The sequence below is a fragment of the Carlito syrichta genome, unplaced genomic scaffold (assembly GCF_000164805.1).
Source record: "Carlito syrichta isolate Samal-C Ts95f unplaced genomic scaffold, Tarsius_syrichta-2.0.1 Scaffold304400, whole genome shotgun sequence".
NCBI lineage: Eukaryota > Metazoa > Chordata > Mammalia > Primates > Tarsiidae > Carlito > Carlito syrichta.
This window is the reverse complement of record NW_007248496.1, coordinates 912010-920979: the sequence shown is the minus strand read 5'-3', so window position 1 is coordinate 920979 and position 8970 is coordinate 912010. Positions and strand designations below refer to the sequence as shown.

The 8970-nt window shown below is 52.3% G+C and overlaps 1 protein-coding gene across 1 annotated transcript in view; it reads left to right on the top strand.

The window, feature by feature from the left end:
* Nucleotides 1–778, top strand: part of LOC103262237 (BCL-6 corepressor-like protein 1) — a gene marked incomplete at its 5' end in the record, with an annotated part of 6863 nt that extends 6085 nt beyond the window's left edge. Inside the window, one exon of the mRNA XM_008059863.2 lies at nucleotides 1–778. This exon is cut by the window's left edge and continues 929 nt beyond it.
* Between the last annotated feature and the right edge of the window lie 8192 nt (nucleotides 779–8970).

Sequence of the window (8970 nt, the reverse complement as noted above, 5' to 3'; positions counted from 1 at the left end):
CCCCCCCCACCCCACCCCCACCCTTTGCAGCAGCCCTGCTATCTTGAGATTAGTGTTTACGGGAGGGGAGGATTGTGGGGTGAGAGGGTTATGGGTTACTCTACTCCAGAGTGGAGATGGGTCTGAGGGGTGAGGGTGAGCCCTCCTCGCGTCTTCTTCACTGCTTCCATCAGAGTGCACAGTAGGGGTTTGCTCCAGTATCTTTCTCCCGGTATTCCCTCCCACTTCTCCAGTTCTGGCCTACCCTCTGGAGATACTGAGCCTCTCGCCTCCCAGCCCTCACCCCTCATCTTTGCCCCTTCCCAGTTCGAGGCACCCTTCTCCTCTCTCTCCTCCCTCCTCCATCTGCCTCTGCCCCGCATTCTCCTTTGGAGTCTGCAGAGGGCTCTGAGACTGACTGCCCGATGTGAAATCTAGGTGTCAGCTGTTTCCTAGGCGAGGATAGGAAACTGGTCTCCAGCCTCAGCTCTGCTCCTGCCTGGGAACCTTGGGCAGAGTTTGTGGCCCCACCAGGCCTCACCCCTGGCCTCCGGGGCCTCCAGCGCTGAAGTCTGTTCAGAGAGAGAGAGAAGGAGCTTGGGCTGCTTCCCTGTCCCCGCCCCCTCCGTGGCATTGTCTTTCCCCCTCTTGTTCTTATTTTTCTACCAATTGCTATTTTTCCGAACAATCCTTGTAGAGAGTATGTACCATCCAATGGCAGGAGGGCCTCGCTGTGGCCAGCTGTGGTTGGAAATGGTACAGTTTTATTGTACAGGTGCTAAAACAACAACAAAGAAAATGGGGGAAAAAAGATTCAAAAAAAGGAAAAAAAAAAAAAAAGCCAGTTTGAGGATGGGACAATCTATTCTCTGGAGGCTCCTGACCCATGTGGGAGCATTGGTGGTTATTTTCTTTGTATTGTGTTTGTTCTTTGTTCCCAGGGGACATTCTGGGCCCCCTCGTGTAGGACTGCTCCCATCCCCACCTTACTGCCCAGTTGGTTTTGAACAGTTGTTCTCCCTTTTTAAGGAAAAAAAAAATATATATATATATGTGTATATATATATATATATATATATATATACACATATATATATATAAAAAGTTGAGGGGTTTTGGATTTTAATTTTTGGGTTTTGTTGGGGTTCCTGGTATTGTGTGGTTTACTTTGTTTTGTTTGCCTTTACTTTTTTGCATTTGGGTGTGTATTCTGGCTACCCTTTGTGTTTCATTTTAAGCAACTGGCTGTGGAGTCAAAAACACTTGCATACTGAAAAACCTGTTTCAGGGCTTCTGTCTCCTGTCTCTCTTTTCATTCTTCTCCCCTTTGTGGCTTTTTGGTGGTTTAAGAAGATGGGCATGCTGAGTCAGTAAATGGGGGAGACCCCTGATCCTGCTTTGCAGTGGTGGGACCCAAGGGTACAATGAATGAAGGCAAGGTGGATGGCTAGTGAACATTTGGGTCATTGGGTCACTGGGTCACGATCTGGAAAGAAAAGGAGAGGCAGGGGCAAATCCTGGGGGCGGGCAGATGCAGAAAATTGAGCATCTACTTTCTGTTGCATCGGTTTGGGTGGGGTCTGGGCACTCCTTGATTGGCACGGGAATAGCAGGATTGGAGGAAGGAGCCTGCTCTTTGGTGGCTGTGGGGAATGAACCTCCTTAAGAAAATCACCTTCCTGCTCTGGGCTGCCCTGCCAAGGTGGCATCTGACTGCATGGTCTTGTTACTGCCCTGGCTGTTGTGCCAACACCTCCCCTGCCCACCCTATACAGTGCAGGCCTTCCATGGTCCTGCTTTCCTGTGACCCAGCTACCATGAAGGTAAGATGCCTATCCTGAATTGTGTAATTTTTCCTCCCACTTCTGAAAAACAGTGGTAGAGTCTATGATTCTTGCGACTGCTGGTTCCAGAATGCACCCGTTACTGTTTGAGAGGAAGAAGGGTGTTTGAGAGGCCTGGGATGATGTCCTTTGAAGCTATATTCTCAGGGCCTCTCACTGTGGCTTTAGTGTCTGGAGAGCCCTGTCAGAGAGTGCACAGGCGAGAGGATCTGTGGGTCTGGCCCGCTGGAGTCCAGCCATCTCCAGGAGTAAACTGTGAGCTGCCGTCTTTGTTCAAGCCTCAGAAGCTTGGCTGAACCCAGGTCAGGGCATCATCCTCTCTGAGCCATAGCATTAAACTCCCTCATTTACCTTCTCTCCCCACTTCATGGTTCCCAAGGCCCTGCACGATAGCATCCTTTCTCAGATTCCCAAACAGCCCCATAATGGTTCTAATTTGGGGTCAATCTTTGAAAGCCACGTGATGAATGTAAGGATTCAAGAAGGCCCAGGATGTTATAGGGGCTCAAGGGGATGGGCAGTGGCACTCAGGGGCTGGGGAAAGGCTTCCTGGGAGAGGTGATGCCTGATATTTAAATTCGTAAAAACATAGGAATTAGAGGTGGCCAGAAGGAAAAATGCTTGAATTGAGGGGACAGTCTAGAAAGGAGGGGTTTTGAAAGCTGAACCAACAACCATTTCTTGTTTTATTGCTTTTGGGGTCCTTTACCAACAACTTACCTGGAGTCCCAGATCAAGGCAAGACTCTGATATTAAATCTACATTCCTGGTCTGGATTGGGGTGAGGACAGTTGGTGACCTCTTGCTAAGTGATCTCCTAATGCTTTCAGTATATTGTAGGGAAAAGAGCCAGCACCACCACTAACTCCCTACACTGACCTTGGCTGAGGACCTAATCTTTCTGAGCCTCCGTTTTTCCATTTGTCTAATGGGGCTCAATTTACCCACCCACCTACCCGATGAGAATGATGCTGAGGACAAAGCATGGCTGTTTAACCAAAATTAGTCCCTCATTCGTTTCGAGGTCAGGAGCCTCTGGGTAATGACGATCTGACCAGAATGTTCTTCTTTGGGGCAGAAAGAGAGGCTCTGTTCAAGTCTCGGTGTTCCTGGGGAAGGGACCTCCGCATCCCTATTTGAGGTGGAGTTAGGTGCCTCTGGGGGGGGTGGTGGTGAACGGGGCAGTCAATTCCAGCCCCTTCCGTACTCTAACCCAATCACTGGAAAGCCTGTTGGGTATTTTGTGCCTCTCTCCCGCTAAGACAAGTGTGTGTGTATTAGGAAGGGTGGGTTCTGCCCCAAGGGCGTCTTGCTCAGCTGCTAGGGGGAGGCGCGAAGTGCTGGGGCCTTCTGGACCCGGCAGCGGGGCGGGCCGGGGCTCCACGTGCTCCCCCAGCGCACGGGTTACCACCGCGAGCGGGGATGGCATGCCGCAGCGCACGGCCGCTGGATGCGACGCATTCCCAGCCCCGCGGTCCTAGGGAGCCAGGCTCGCGCAGCGGCCGGTCGGGGCCTTCCGCTGGCAGACGGCGGTCATGGAAGCCTCGATCGCTCTCCGATTTCAAGGTAGCGAACGGCGCGCATGAAAGTGTCGCTAAAGGCAGGCCGGGAGGGGAGTGGGCCGGGCCTGGCGCCCTGCGGGAGCTGCAGCCTGGGGCTCTGTCCCGCCGGCCCGGGGCGGGCGGCGGCCGGAGCGGGAGGCGGGACCCGCCGCGTGCTCACCTGCTGGTCTTCGAGGCTGGGGGAGGGGGCCTCTGGGGGCGGAGCCAGAGCGCGGCTGGCCAATGGGGTGAGCACATTCAACGGACGCTAAATTCCCCCTGGAAAGTGGAGGGGGAAGGGGCCAGAGGGAAAGTTCGCAGCTTTGGAGATGAGCAGGGCGTTGGTGGGGGTCCGAGCCTCCCAGAGAGACTGTTGGGGCGCAGGGGCGTGGCCGAGGGACTCGAAGACGCCGGCCTGGAACGCCTCTGTAGGGAGTGGTAGGCCCCGCCCTGGCCGCCCCTCCCTTCCCGGGCTGCGCCGGGCCGCCTGCCCGCCATCTCTGGCTCGACAGCGCCACCTGCCGGACGCCGGCTTCTACGTCCGAGCCTGGCGCGCCCAGGCACTCGGAGGCTGCGACCGCCGCGAGGGGAATGAGATCACTCACCCCAGGTCCAGCGGCTTCAGAGCCAGAGGCCACTGCCTCTTATAGAGCATGTGATGGGGTCAGAAAGGCCTGTAACCGTCAGAATAACTTCTTGTCCTGCCCCGCCCACGGGAGCTGACATTTCCACCACACAGTCCCACCCAGGAATGAGGAAATAGTGGTGAGGCAGCCCATGGAAGGAGGTTGCAGCAAAGGGAGGAAAGGAGTTGCCTGTGGCACCTGGTGGCAAGGCACAGCTGGAAGCAGACCTGGGCTCCTTGTGGACCCTGTGGGCCAGGGATGGCCATAGACAGGGACCAAGGAAGTAGCTGCCTGCAGTGTTCTATGAGGGCTCAAAAAGCTGCGGTGGCTCCCGGGTATGCAATGTCCTCTTCATCTTCTCTTGTCTGTCCTATACTAGGGCAGAAGTCCTCATCATTAGAATCAGGACTCACTCATTCTTTCAATAAACATTTATTGAGCACCTACTGTGTGCCAGGCACTGTGCTAGGCGCTGGGGCTATCAGTGACTAACACACAGTCCCTGTTCTTGAGGAGCTCACAGTCTACTAGAGGGGAAGCATACAGAAACACATGGATTAAGGAATCGCAATTCACTACGGTACTATAAGAGGTATATACAAAGTGCTTCGGGAGCCCAGAGGACTGAGTAACACATCAGCTGATTGACTCCTGACTCCACTAAACCATCACAAAGGCAGGGATGTTGTCGCTACTTGGCCCTGGTTAAAATGAACCTGACTCTTGTAGCCCTCTCTCATAACTATCTCAGCACAGGTTAGTTTATCGAATTAGTTTAACACTTTGAATAGGAAGGGTACTAAACAGGGAAATTTCCTTAGGGGCAAGAGGACATTCAAAGTAGTAACACATCTTAAGTGCTAAAGTGGGAGGTGGGGGTACCATGAGGGCACTGAGCCAGAAAGGGCAGGCCCTGGGCAATGGGGCACCTGGGGTGAATGCCTGTGCAGAGGAAGGCAGACGTCACTTACCTCAAAGTTTGGTCCTTATCTCTCCCACTTGCTCCATCAGTAACTGTTCCTTGATGCCACTATCTGCTTTGTACTGTGCCCTATTCTGCAGGTAAAATGGTCACCCCCCCTACTCTTCAGGACACGTCATCGAAGGTTGCAGTGACAGTTTGTGATTATAATAGAGATGTCACAGGCTGTCCGTGATCAGTTGCCAGAAGAATGGCAATTGCAGGAGTTTACAATAAAGAACCCACTTAAAGATAGGCTGATCTGGGAAGACAGTTTCCACGAATTGAGTCTTGAAGGATGGACATAACTTTTTGTTGGTACTAGCAGAATAGGAAGAACATTCTGACTGAGCAGAACCAAGTAAAACAAAAGCACAGAGTTGGGGACTTGTGAACAGAAGCACATTCAAAAGTCAGCAAATCCATCCGTTGGACAAGAGCAGTACCTTAGGATGATAGAGGGAGCAGGGTGAATTGGATGGAGAAGTCAGTTAGACCCAATGGTGAAGGGTCTTGATGGCAGGCCAAGGCTTGGGGCCTGGGGCTTTGTCCTGAAGGCAGGGCTCCGATGCTCAGCTTAAAATACTTCTGGAACTATTGCCCTGAGCCCAAGTGCTCCCTCATCCCTCCTCCAGGACCCTTAGACTGAATTCAACATCTAAAGGTTTAAGATTAGAAAGAGGCCGGGCTCGGTGGCTCAGCCTGTAATCCCGCGCCTTTGGGAGGCTGAGGTGAGTGGATTGCCTGAGCCCGCGGGTTCCAGACCCGCCTGGGCAGGGAGACCTCATCTCTACAATAAATCAAAAAATCAGCCGGGCGTAGTAGCGCATGCCTGTAATTCCGGCTACTCGGAAGGCTGAGGTGGAAGGATCGCCAGAGCCCAGTAGGTCGAGGCTGCGGTGGCCGGGAGCGGCCACTGCACTCCAGTCTGGGCGACAGAGTGAGACTCCAATTAAAAAAAAAAAAAAAAGATTAGAAAGGATTGGGGGGCCAGGCACAGTGGCTCACGCCTATAATCCCCACACTTTGGGAGGTCGAGGCAAGAGGACCACTTGAGTCCAGGAGTTCAAGACCAGCCTAGGCAGCATAGTGAGACCTCATCTCTACAGAGAATCAAAGAATTAGCCAGGCGTGGTGATGTGTGCCTGTAGTCCCAGCTACTCGGGAGGCTGAGGCAGAAGTTTCACCTGAGTTCGAGGCTGTGGTGAACCATGATCATGCCACTGCACACTCCAACCTGGATGAGAGTGAGACCCCCCAACTAAAAAAAAATTGGAAAAGGCTGAGGGTTAGGTATTTATCACCCCTACATGTAGGCCAGGAGGAATCACTTCCTTAGCAGAGGAAAGAAATAATCTGTGCCTGGCAAATGGGCGGGGTTAAGACAGGTTATACGAGTGACTGCTGGTGTGTGTTGGGGAGAACTCTTGGAGGCTCTGGGAAGTGAACGAAAGGCCAAATTTCAGAGACATTGCAAGTCACACGCTGGACTTCGGGAGATGAGGGAGTGTGGGGCAAAGTGAAGGCAGCCAACAGATGGCTCTGAAATTTCCACCTTAGAAGGTCAGGAAAATGGTGGCACCAGAAACAGAAATAGGTAAGTCATGAGGACCTTTGGTTTGGTCGGTTTGGGGAAGGATTTTGTGTGTGTGTGTGTGTGTGTGTGTGTGTGTGTGTGTGTGTGTATGAATGTGGAATTAAAAAATCCAGTTTTCATAGAGGAGCTATATTTGAGGGGCTGACAGGAATCGAGGTGGAAATATCCAGCAGATCACTGAAATGTGAGCCAGGACCATAGGAGAAAAGTAGAGGCTGGAGCTCTGGATTCAGGATTCATCCCTGAAAAGCCAGAATGGATGAGAACCTTGAGGAACAGCCACATTGTAAGTGGTAAGTATGGGCCAGGTATGGTGGCTCACGTGAGTTTATAATTCTAGCACTTTGGGAGGCCGAGGCAGGAGGCTTGAGACCAGTCTGGGCAACAAAGAGAGACTTCATTTCTATAAAAAATAAAATAATTAACCAGGCATGGTTCTGTGCACCTGTAGTCTCAGCTACATGGGAGGTTGAGGCGGGAGGATCCCTTGAGCCCAGGAATCTGAGCACCACTGCACTCCAGCCTGAGCGACAGAGCAAGACCCTGTCTCAAAAGAAAAAAGAAAAAAAAAAAAAAGGTGAGGACCCAGAGCCTGCAGAGTGATGGGAGAAGCAGGAGAGCCTAGCTAGTGTGGATTTACGGGGGCCAATAACCATGAGGAAGACCTTTGACTTCACCACGAAGGCACTGATGACCTTCTAAGGATGAGTATCTACAGAGCTGGGGTGGGAACGCAGAAGCCAGAATTCAGGCAGGGACAGGGCCACCCATAACCCATGCAGTGCCTTTGTGCAAATTAAAATAAAACAGCAAAGCAATGACCCTTTCTTAAGATGCTTGCTTTCCACCATCAGGAAACTGTCATAATAAACTGATTTTATTAGAAAAAGGCACTTTAATGCCAACTGCTTGAAACGTAGTAAATGCACCTGCATGACCAAATATGGTTCCCTCTGGAGGGCGGGGCAGGGAGGGGGAGAAGAAGAGAACTGGAGGGGGTGATTATTGGCTTGGTGGCCACCAGAAAAAGAGAAAAAAACAGCCAGGGGAGGTAGTTAGGTCAAGTGGATGGTTTTGACCCGAGGACACAGCAAAGGTCCCGAGGCACTGATTCACATTTACCAAAATCACCAGATAATGGAGTTGTTTCCGAGGCTGACATCTCTTAACCTTGCCCCCAAACTTGGCAGGAGGGAGGCAAGCTAATTCAAAGAAGGGAGCGGGGAGAGGGCCCAGACCCTTGGCCAAGGGGTTGACTTTGAGAGAACAGGGTGACCCTTCTTTGGAAAGAGAAAAGAGGGAAGCTGGAGTAAAGAGACAGGAGCAGTGCCATGGGAGTTCTGTCTGCTGGATTGTGTCTTTTTGGCCAAGGAGGAATCAGGGTTAGCTGTGAGCGTTGGAGGTGAGGGGTGTCGGTCCATCGGAGAAGGTCTGCTGTAGCCATCGTGAGGTGAGCAGCAGGTGGGCTGAGCAGTGCAGACCACGTGGCAGGCGCCTACACATCCATGAGCAGGAATGGGGGCGGGCCCAATCTAGGTCGCCGCGGGGCCAGCCCCAGCAACGATGACTGCTGGAAGATGTCATGGGTGAAAGTTATCAAGGGGGACCCAGGATAGGGCAGGTAGGCCAGGACGCCAGCAAAGACTGTTGTCGGGCAGAGGGCCGGTATCACACAAACACCCCATCAGTTAATTCAGCCCTGAATGGGGACTTTGTGGCTGGGTCTGACTCTGGAGGGGCCCTGGCCCCTGATTAATCCTTCAGCAAAGCACTCTGAGGTGGCCAAATGTCTAGTAATGAAGCAAATTCCAGGAAGAAGACCTCAGCCCAACCTGTGGGGGCTGTTTCCAGGATTGAGTTTTCTTCCTTCCCCTCGTGGTTTTACCCTGCTCAGCCTTCTTGTCCCTTAGGTGCGTGTCTTCTCCAGAACCCACGCCCATCCAAACTCTCCTACCCTACACCTGTTTCAGCTCTGTGACATCTCTCCAGATTTGGGGGAATCCAACCTGTATCCCATAGTCTCAGAACAACTGAATCTTGGCACATACAAAGGGAATTAGAGAATGCGTTCCCTTAAACAAAATCCCCATCCCTGGGGCAGACCCATGGAGATGTACACATACTTTTAAAGACAAGACCTCACAGCTCCACCCTGTCCTCCCCAAAGAAACTAAGATGCAGACCCACAAGTACAGACAGATACATACAGAGATATTCACATATGGGAAAGTAAGTTCCCTGTGTAGGGAACGCAGACGGCAGATACAGCCAGGCGGAAGGACGCTTCTCACAAAGCCCCTGCACCAGCCCTGGCCACAGACTCCTCCGGGCTCAGGAGGTCTTCCCTCCACTGTCCACCAAATCAGCCCCTTATCCTGCCAAGAGCATATCACCTAGTGCTCCTGAAGGCCGGAGTCCGATG